We start from the raw sequence: 12,355 nt of genomic DNA on the forward strand, positions 1-12,355 counted from the left end.
GAGAAAAACTTGGACTCCCTGCAAATGTAGTATTCATACATGTCTGAGTATTCATACATGTGCCTTGGACTCCAAGGCACATGTATGAATACTCACAGGATGCAATGACATATGTTCTCGCATATGGGCTCCTAGATTTATTTATTACATTTACGTGCAATTCTGCTTGGGTTGAAATTAGAGATATTTTGTTACCAGGACAATCATCATCGGATCGTCATGATATTACAGCACGTGTGTTCAAACAAAAATGATAATCTTTACTTGATTTCATTGTGAAGCGTCATGTTTTTAGAGAGACACGGTGTTGGGTGTACTCTATTGAATGGCAAAAACGAGGATTGCCTCAGGCACACATTCTAATTTGGCTTATTGAAAAAAAACCACCTTCTAAAACTGATCAGATATCAGCAGAAATTCTTGATGTCACCATAGATCCAGTCTTATTTCAGATCATTGTCCAAAATATGTTTCATGCTCCGTGTGCATCACCATACATGTCTGTTTGAAAATGCACTAATGATATCCTAGAGAATTAACTGCTTTTTTTCACCATTAAATAAAATTTGCATTTCAAATCATAATCGCAAATGTCATTTACACACTTAAATACAAAATTCAAATTCAAATTGAAAGCGTTGCAACGCACGCAGGGTACAGCTAGTATTAACTATAAGTTGTTATTTTTTTTCTTCTAATTTTGTCATTTTTTTTAGTATAGTAAAAAATAAACGCTTTGTTTGCATTATGAAATCTAAACAGAACTTGAGAAAATATATGTATCAAAATATTTAATGTTTTAATGTCTGTTAGTTTCAAACAAATATTGGCGAAAGTAAGACGAATCGTGCTATAAATGAACACATTTTTTACATGTTTCAATACTCTTTTCTTATTTAAATTCTTATGCTAACCAATAATTAGATTATTCGAGAAAATGACGACACTGGACAAAGATGGATAATTAGTTGTAGTTCTACTGCTCACTGTCTGAAATTTCTCGAAAAAGAATGGATAAATAGCAATATATTTAATAGCTGTTTTTTTCATATTTAAATAAAACAGTCAAATAACCATAAATATAATGGTATTCAAACTATTTACTGTGAGAAATACCGTTATTAACTGCTTTCACCTAATGTGGTTAAACAACCAGAATTTTATTGGCCTCTCTGGTCCACCCAATGATGCCAATTAGTTCCTTGCAGCTGGGTTCATACTATAGCAAATCTGTCAAATCTCATAACCGGCAGAACAGGAGTTTGAGTCCCAGCGTTGATAGTACAATATTTTTTTCATTCCTTTCAACACATAAAGAGTTTCTAGTGTCCTGCACTCCCCAATCCCCGATTTGTGACCCTGTGATTTATTAGATTAAGACACTCTCATCCACGTATAGATGGCAGGCCACAAAATCTTCCAAACACACAAAAAAAGGGATGGGAAATTGTATTTCCCATCTCTTACGATAGGTGAAACAACCAAGTAAACTAAATAAGCAACGATTCATTTGATAAAACACAATTTAACCACAACCTAACTCCAATGTTTATGTAAAGAAAAATCTAGATCCAATGTCGAGCTATTATTATTTTTTTCAATGGTTTTAAAACTATACTAGCTGTGAATGGTTAAGAAACCATATAGTTTTGTATTCATGGTTTTTCAACCATACTAGTTATAAGCGATTTCAAAACCATAAAGGTAAAAAAATACTTTTCACCGTAAGTCTTACGGCTAATTGTAACCGTAATTTTAGAATGAAAATTCTAACTTTAGAATGAAATTCTTTAGAGTGATAATAATTTAGATTTATACAGCTTTTCAGGTTGTTTATTTGCTAAGTCAAGTTGCTTTATTTACAAATTTCCTAGCTTTAGGTTCTTATTTAAAATAAACTCATTTATGTGCACTGGAAAATTTTAGAAAAAATAAATATTCAACACAATTTATGCTTTTTTTTGTATCATTTTCAAAATGTTTATAACGCATAAACGCACATTATTTCCATAGCAGTTTTATATTGTGTACTTTTATATACATTTTATGACGCTTTCAGCCATTTAATACTGATTCATTAAAAATAATACCATACCTAAAAAAATGACAAATTTAACTTGATTAGTAAAATAATACGATTTTTTTCCAATACCCACCTGTGTTAGCATCCGTCAATTCATGCATATACAGGGCGATTTTGTTGACCTCTCTTACAGGGTCACCATATAGGTGGGCCAACGTCGCTACCGCAGCAAGGACAGATAGTACAGAAAAAGAAAGAACATCCATGCCTTGCCCGAGATTCAAACCCAGAACCTTTCTGATGCAAGAACAGTTCCCTGCCCCCTGCACAAACCGGTCGGCGTAAAATCAACTATTTCAACTAAAATATCCAATATAGATCTTTAATGATGTAGATTTCTATCAATTCTAATTATTAAAATTTAGAATTAAAATTTAACACAAAAACGACAAACATCTTACAGAACCAATTTTATGCTAAAGCATATATCTTACAGAAACAAGTGTATACTAAAGAAAAAGCAATTGTTATGATTAAAATCTTTGTAACAATAGTCTGCTATTACATTTATTCAGTAATGAAAAAAAAAATATTTAACTATTTCATTTATATAAGAAAAATTATAATCATTAGAAATTATTGAAATTTTAAACTAAAATTTAAAAAAAAAGGAATTGCATCTAATGGCAGAACTCATAGTTTTTAGTTGTGTGTCGCAGGGGACAAAACCTGCGGAGTGTAAATTTCCATATATAAGAGGTCATTGCTGCTGAGGTGTTCCTTGCATTATGATGATGTTGAAGATCAAGAAAATTAGCAAATAAGCTGATGGAGAAAAATTATGAAAATCAGCAAGTAAGCTGATGAAAAAAAAATATGAAAATGAATAAATAAACTGATGTTGAAGATCAAGAAAACTACCAAATAAGCGGTTTATTATTGCATTATTATTATTATAATTATTATCATTATTATTATTATTATTATTACAATTATTATCATTATTATTATTATAATTATAATTATTATTATTATAAAGATTAAAAGCTTCCTCTAACATAAATAGTGGATATGTTAAGCCTTTGTGCAGGGTAAAAATGCAAAAATAGATTTGAGGACAGAAGGAAAACTTTATTTTTAATCCTTTTTAGCAGATCATTTATATAAGATTAGAGCGACACGTTAGAGTATCGCAAAAAATTTTCAGTAGATAATTATTAGCAGAAGAATAAAAAAAGGGAAAAAAAGCTTTTATGTCGGTGTGTAATTTGCCTTAGGCAAATTGAAAGGAACATTTTTAAAAATATTCATCAATTAAAATTAACACCGTCACTTCCTTGGATATAAATGGTTTGAAAACTACATCGTCTGAACAATGTACATTTCATAAACTAATTCATAGTGAAAAGTTCAAATTTACTTTGGTTCAAATGTAAAGACTCTTTTATCCCAAATGATTGCAATTTTGCAACGAAATGCTTCAAAGTTTTTTTAATTTTTTTTTTATTTTCCCCCAAAATTAAGTCAACATAGCTGGATATTTTACCAATGTCATGCTTTGTTAGAACTGGTCGCTTCATGCTTGTATGTAGGTGTATATATATATATACATATATATACACCTATATATACTGGTTCGATAGTTAGTATCTTACCTTTGTTAGAAAATTCAAAATGTTAAACCTTCAAATTTTCTTTTGCATGCAGCAAACAGAACTGAAATCGAAACTTTTGGTATTAAATTGATTACTTTTAATATAAAATTTAAACAATTATTTGACGTTTATTTCAGCAACCTTTTCTTGGTTTTCCTAGGTTTATTTTCTTGGTCGTTTGGTGTCTCACGAGAATTTATAAATTAAGCGAATTAAGAGCAAGTAAATGTTTAATAAATAATGTTTCTCAATAAATAGTTATTGTGTTTTCTGATTTCTCAGTTAAAAATTCCTATCGTAATTTTCAAGTCATTTTAAGTTATTTTATTTTTTAAATACAATATCAATTTTAAATATTATATATTCTTACATTTAGATTTTTACAAGTCAAATATAATAGATACCGTAGAGCTACGTAAATCTTAAATCCTAATAAACAAGTGCTAAAAAATGTTCAAGGTGTTCCTACAAAGGAGATGGAACTTGCATGTTTTAACAAGCAAAGCGTGTTATTTTTCTTTATATTTCTTTATTTGGTAACTAAACATCTTATTTAAAATGTAATGCACCTGACAACTATTTTATTCAAAACTTTTAAGGGTTGCATCGTTAAATAAAAATGAATATAAGTTATTCTCTAAGTTCGTGCATGGCGTCTCTTTTATCACATGAGTACTGTAATCATTACCGTAATTGCTGGAGGAGAAATTTTCTCTGGCTTAAAAAGAAAAACGGAAAAAAAAAGCACGGGAAGATTTTGAAGGCTCATATTTTTTGAATGGACCTTGCAAAACTTTTGTGAAATTGAATTCCCTTTTCAAAGCGATATTGAAATCGGAGATTTTTATCACGAACATAAGGAAATACTGCTTTAGATCTAGCAGGAATTCTATGACTTACGAAAATAAAGTTTCTTTCTTTTATCTTATTTTTTTCTTTCAAGTCTTACTAGTTTTCGTTTCTTCTGTTATTTTTATTTTATTAGTTGCCTAGATTTTATAGTTTCGTTTTTACAGTTTGAGTTCTTGAAGAAATTTTTACTTCATTTCTTTTGTTAAGTAACATCTGCGAGGAAAGATTTTTGTTCTGTTTTTGGTTTTATTCTTAGATTACTTTCATTTAAATCCTATTAAAAGCATTTCATTGAACAAAGATAGATATATTTGGAAATCAGTATTTGCCGATCTATATTTTAAACTGTAAATTTCTTCAATATGTTTTAGATGTCGTTGTATTTATTTATTTTGGATACATTTGAGTATGAAATACTTGGAAAAAAATCTATTTTTCTCCTTATTTTATTTAACCTGAACAGGACTAAATATTTCCATCAAGGAAGTTTCTTTTATTGAAAATATATTAAGCACATCCTCATGCACTTTTTTTCACGCAAAGTTTACATTTGATGGATCTAAATTTTGAAATAAATTTATTATTAGACATTACAATAGATACTAAAAGTGATTAAGGGGTCACAGTAGCTTTGCAACAATTTTTTTTTAAATAAAGGTATAATCATTCATTTTGTGGATGCTCATTTAACTTATTATCAATTATTTATCTTCAGAAAATAATTAAATTGTTTACTTTTTTTAAAATTTTAGAAAAATTTGGAAAAATTAAAAATTTTTGAATCCTTAAGGCTTTTTTATTTTAACATATTTTCATAATTTTTTTCCTTAGTGCTTACAATAATCATCTTAACAATTTTGTGCATTAATTTGCTGATATATCAATTAGAATATTTTTTATAGATTATTTTGTAAAAAAGGTTAAAATTTCTTATTAGGTATATATAACATGCTGTAAAAATTTTAGTACTTCATAAAATGCTTATTCCATGCGCAGTTTAAATAAGGGCATTATACTTAAGGTAAAAAAAGTTTACTTCAAAGCTTTGTCGTAAATAAAAAAATTCCTTAGGGATTTAGTTAAGATTAAAACACAAAATTTTTATCGATGTGACAAAGCACTTTAAAGTCTGTCTGCTGAGCAAGTTTCTGTATTAGGACAATCTAAAATCATTCATAACTTTTCTAAAAATGTAGATAGAGAGGTGATATTTTTCAGTGCATTTTAAATAGTTTGAAGTTTTAATATAAATAATAAAAGAATGTCGAAATTTTGGCCATTTTTTGCTACTGTCAGCAATTAAATTAAAGAAAAAATATCCGTAAAAATCCATTTAAAAATTTCATGCGAGGCCATCATAAACTTCCACAAACAAATCCTGTTGGATACCGGCTTTTTCTTTTTCATTTTCGAATATGTCTTCTTTTTAAGTTTAATTTGACTGTTCTAATAAGCCATATTAATACGATATGTAACATTTTAAAGAGCATATGATTTAAAAAAAAAGCCTCTACAACTCAGTATACTGAAGAACAACTCTTTTTTTAAACTTGTGACTCATATTCACGAGTGTCAAATACTTTATAATAAATTTACAAAACATAAATATTAACCTATTATCTATAGAGAAAAGCTTTATATTTAGGTGATTATCTAATGTAGTTTCAATTCCTTACTTAGAATTTCCAAAATTCGAAGTAGTTTGGAAACTCTAAGTAAATTTCATTGCAAAAAACAACTAAAACATTTCTGATGTGCGTAAAAAGGGACATTTTCATGTGGATAAAAATAAAAATTTGTAAGTTTTTATTTATTTATATTTTATTAGAAAAAGTGTAAAAAATATAAAGTTAAACAGATCTTGAATTTCGACTTGGCTATATTTCATGAAATTAGTTCTTCACAATTTACTCTTTGGAATACTCATACTTTTACTCTGTAAGTAGGACTAAATAAGCTAATTTGATATATGGGTAATTTATCTAGGAGTTAAAAAAAATAACTGAAAAGTTTGAAGATTAATGAATGAGTTTAAAACATTTTACAGAAGACGGAAATTAAAATAAACCTGCCATTTTATCTCTTATCATAATAAAATTAACGTTTTCATCCTTGCTCGGGTTTTAAAACTTCGAGCTAAGATTTTCTTAAGCTTTAACAACAATGAAACAAATATTTACAAAAAGCGGCAACTATGTAAACAAAGCAAATATGTTATTGTTTATAAAGTGATAAGTAATATCTTACTAAATTTTCTTCACTGTTAATGATATAGCAATACATATTAGATTATTGTCTTCATATTTATATCTCACTCATTCGTTTGCTTCTTAAAGTTAATAATTTTTTCATTTGCATAATTAATAATTATTATTCTATTAATTAATTCATTTGTTTATATATTATTAAAATTATACCTTTTAAATAGCAATTTAATAAATTTCTTTTGCGATTAACATGCTTAATCATTCATTTATTCTGTCTTCACTTATTCATTTATTTACTCACACACTGAAGCTCTAACATGAATTTAACGGTTGTTCCTTTTCACATGCATACTATGCTTTTTGGCGACGTTGTATTTTAAATAATGGCTTAAATTGTGCAAAAAATGGACCACTTTGGAGAATAACTTTTGATCTAATGATCAGATCTTCACTTTCTAGACCTCAAGCATAATAGTTCGAATGGGTGACCTCAAGTTTGCTAATTAATATTTGCAGATGATACTGTTCAGGATTTTTTTTATCTGATTTGGATTTCTGACCCCCAAGATCTAGGCGGTAACCGTGATTTTGGAAATATGGTCATGATAGTTTGATCAGGAATGTTGCAAAGTTTCTACCCCTTAACATTACCTTTTTTTATGTTTCATCATATCTCGAGAACTTTTTAGTGAATTGAAAAGTTTTTGAGCACAATTATATAATCCCTTTATCCAAAGATAATTCTATGCAAAATATAACTTTTAGTGCCTATTTAAAAATGAGATTTTAAATAGGCTAGAATTTTTAAAAATGAGATTTCTCAAGAACTATTTGATTAATTTAGCACAAATTTTGTATTCTAAAATTATATTCTTTAGAGAGATGTAAAATAGAGTAAACTTCACAATAAAAAAAATTTGACAGTAAATAACTACTATAATAAAAAATTATAAGTATTTATTAAAAATTATTATTATGTGCATAAAATTTTTAATTTATTTAAACATTTCTCGAAATGGGCTAAACGTAAAATTAACATGAAGGGGTTCAAACCTCGCACCGCTCTCCTGACCGAATTATTGGGATACCGTTGCCTTGAAATCGTAGAGCATTACATAAAAATAATTTATTCGTCTAAATTTGTCTTTCATTTTTGTATTTTTTCAGTAAATATGTGTTTACTAATGTAGGATTGTGGATCATAGTTTTGAGTATCAAAATTCCATGTAAAATGTTTCGATAAGAACGAAAAATTTACCATACGAAGGATTCAAATACTATACATTTATGTTATATTATTAGTATTACCCGGAAATTTCGTGGTAATAAAATTTCCCGCAAAGTATGATAATTATATCAGAATTATTTTCTTCCTGTATGGGCCTTGAAAATTTGTACATCATTTTGAGGTGTTGGTAAGTACTGATTAAGTGAATATTCACTTTTTTACACTTAATAAATAATATCGCATTAATTTACCTGTAAATAATAAATCGAATATAATTCGTGCTCGCACTGTTTATTTTTTTCATTGTTGTTCATGACCATTCACTATTTCTTTCACTTCAAGCACATTCACACACTGACAGGTTCATAGTTCTTATTGAAATAACATTAAAATAAATATTGTGTTTTGAATCAATCGCAAATTCTTGTTAAAGTAAAAATTTATAATCAATGTATGAAATATATTTTGTGTTTTTTTAAAATTTTAATTAAATTAAAATTATATATGTAGAAAAAATCATAAGTTTTAAGCATTTTATATTTTTAAAAGTTATATAAAGTAGTTACGTGCTAAATCTCATTAATGTCTTAAAAAATATGTCAGAAGGGCAATGTACAGTGCTTTTATTAATTTTTGATCTTCTGGTCAGATCTTCACGTTCTAGATCTCAATTTTAATGGTTCAATAGGGTGACTTCAAATATGCTAATTAAGTAGTGCAGCCGATATTTAACTTACAAATTCAGACACAAAAATCCACTTTCTCTGAATAAACAAACCTTATTTTTGATGTATTCGGAATTTTGAATCCAAGATATCGGGAGTAGCTGTAATCTAATAAATATGGTCCCAATAATTTGTTCATTAGAGCGCTTCAAAGCGTGGATGTTAATTAATTTACATCCAGGCTTCACTTTAGTATTAGTTTTACTTTTTACGTATTTCGCCTTATCTCAAAAACTTATAAAATTTGTTTTCCCAAAAATAATTACTTGCAAAAGATAATATTAAATAAAGATAAAAATAATATTAAAGATATTATAATAAAGATAAAGATAATATTAATAAGTAAATATTTATCACTTTATATTATTTTATTTAGAATTAGCCAAAAACATTTTGAACTGTACCATACGAATACAACTTTCATGCAACTCTGTATATACAACATTTTACATCATTTTAGAGAAAGAAATTTTGCATGACAAAATAGAAAATTTGTTTAAAATAGGTTGAATAGTTCAAAAATATCAAATTTTAAATATACAACTATTTAAAATTTGGTTTCTCAGGAACTATTCGATTGATTTCACTCAAATTTTGTACTTTTTCACGTAAGAATACATTAATTAAATTTATGTAAAAATTTTTATACCTTATTATTTAAGTATTTTTCGGCTATTATTTAATAAAATAGTAGCAGATCCAAAATTATTTTTTTTTGCTGAATTAACTTCCTTGTAAGTTTGTCTTAGAAAGATCTCGAGATATGGTTAAATATGCAAAAAGTTAAATTCACATCAAGGGTCTAAATTTTGGACCACTTTTGACAAGGTTATTGGGACGACATTCAACAGATTCCGTTGAAAAAAAGATACGTTTATTCAGCGAAATTATGTTTTTGTTTAATTGTAGCTTAAACTATTGCTCTCACCAAATAAATAGCATATTTCAGGTTACCCCTCTGAATCATGACGATTGAGTTCTGGAACATAAATATACGATTTTTGGATCAAAAGTTATTCAGGGTGGACCGAATGTTTATTACGCACTGTAGATATAAAGCTTTCTCGGAAAATTTATACGTCTCGTTAAGTTTGTATTTTCGAAAAGAAATATATTTCAAACTGGCATTAAAAATCATAATTTAATGCATCATTATATATCCTTTTTATGAAGATTTCAAAACTTGAAGTAGGGCCGTTATCGCTCTCTCCGCTATCGAAGATTACGGATATCAAGAAAATTCAGAATGCTGATAAAAATAAAAGCATGTATAGGAATTTTAAAAGTATTTTTTTAATAACACTACTCATATAATCCAGTAACATTAAAGGATGTCAAATCGAAATAACATTATAACATTACATTTACTTTTTAAATACGTGTTTTCCTTCCCTTAATATTATTAAGGAATGTAAATAGCTTTATTTAATTTGAAAACGTAATAAAAAACGAGAAACAACATTTTCTGAAAGATCTTTTAATTAAAGCATTTTTAAAGACATTAGAGACCTTTTTATTTTCAGTTCATTGAAAGAACAAGCTCGCCCGTGCTAGCCAAGTAAGTATACATAATACTCATGTCTACTCGAAAGTTAGTATCCACTTCTGTAGGTAATTTATGAACATGTTAAAAAAGTATTTCTTTAAAGCCCTGTATAAACTGTGCATTGATTTAAACTTTTAATTCAAATATCAAAATGGCTAATTTTGATTGTTCGTTTTTTTCAACTCAAAAGGTTTAACTTAAATGGAAGTTTCTAGCTCTGCTTAAAACTACTGGAAGGACTAACTGTTCTTTATATTTAGAGTTCATGTACATGTGTATGTCGTACACGCTCAAAAAATGTTTCTTTTAGAAAATATGCATTTCTTTTCATCTTTGTGCATGATTTTTTTAAATACAAGTCGGTCTTCCTATTCTGTCAGAAAAATTAAGTTATCTATGTTATTGTTTCAAGTTATTATCTGCAAAAGTATGAGGGAATTTCTATTAAAATTTTCTACAAACTTATTCTTCAATTCGTTTTAATTAAAATTATGGTTTACCACATTCGCAATATTGACTGCTTTGCTTTTATTTTACCTTTTTCACCCATAAGCCAACAAAATAATTCATCTGTATCAGAGTTTCATATCTACATTATCCATTTATTTATACTTATCTTTACAATCTTATGTATCTTATCATTCAATTAATTTTTAAATTCAAATATTCATTCAAATGAATATTTCAATCTCGAAAACTAAGAGCATAAGTATCAATAAAAGCATTTAACATAATGTAGTCAAATTTTGTGTCAGCACACTAACGCTGTAACTTACTAATATAAACAAGTTATTGTAGTTTCATATAAATGAACTATAAAATAACTAAATCACATGTTTTTTAAGCTTATTCTAGGCCATTTCTAAATTATTTATATGGAATTAATAAAGGAAGGGAGTTTTAATTTTATATATTTTCTTGCTTTGTATAATCTTGCAAATAAGTAATCTAAGTAGTAACAAAGTTTACCTTTCCAAAATATCCATTTAATGTTTTTACCAAAACATTAGCAAAACTTTAAAAATGCATTTCAAAAATGTATTGTACTATTTCTCATCAACAAAAATTGTCTTTAACAGTGAAATACAATCGGAAACAAAACATTTTCGTTTGTGACATTTGCAGCTGATGGCTTTTCATTGAATTTTCTGTCTGTCTTAATGGAAAAATCGTTATCCGACACGGGAAGAACTGAGTTAAAATTCACTTTACGGCTGCCAAATTTCTTTTTGATATCCACGAGAGGGAAACGTTGTACGAAGTTTTATTGAATGTTTACTCTCCTCTGTCTCCAAAATTATGTGTATTTAAATAGTTCGGTTGAATAACTTCGCTTTCCGGATTTATATTGCTTTAAATACGGAACTGAGACATTTGCTAATAGAGACAATGTACATACAAAAGTTGAGTTTTTTTTAAACAACATTCCACACCCTAAATCAGTTACCAGCGATGAAACCGTGTGGATATGCGTTCCTAAGCATTGACAAGAACAAGTTTTGTGCTTTTACATTGCTACTTTTTAAATTTTGCAGAAATGTTAACAAAAATTATTTGAGGAATATTTATTTAGTTTAGCTATTATGTTAACGAGCTGCGAGTAAACTAATTTGCATAGCGAGAATAAGGTAATGTTTGCAAATGTTTAGCAACATTCAATTTTATTTTTCGAAAAGAAAAGGAGAACTGGATGTTTCTTTTATTTTAGTATAAAAAAGTGCAGCAATAATGAGTAGTATATCAATAAAGTTTAAAAATTAATTTAGAGACAAATTAAAATAAAAAATTAAATGTACATTAAATATACATTGATTTTTCGCCATCTACGTTTTACCACCTATAGCAAAACAGTAATAGCTGCAAGCCATTGTTTTATAATTTTAATGCTGTATGTTAAAAATTCTGTGATGATTAGTAATTATTTAAAACTATGTAAATAAACAATATATATACACTTTTGAAATTATATACAATATTTTTGAAATTGTATTTGAAATAATATGTATACTTTTGAAATTAAATACATACTTTTGAATATTTTGAAATAGTTTGGATCTTTTGAGGCTTTATGCAAGCATTTAGTAGGAATAAAAAATTGAAACTCCTTCCAAAAAAACTT

This window comes from Parasteatoda tepidariorum, chromosome 7, assembly GCF_982258835.1.
Source record: "Parasteatoda tepidariorum strain Cologne lab strain chromosome 7, Ptep-v5.0, whole genome shotgun sequence".
NCBI lineage: Eukaryota > Metazoa > Arthropoda > Arachnida > Araneae > Theridiidae > Parasteatoda > Parasteatoda tepidariorum.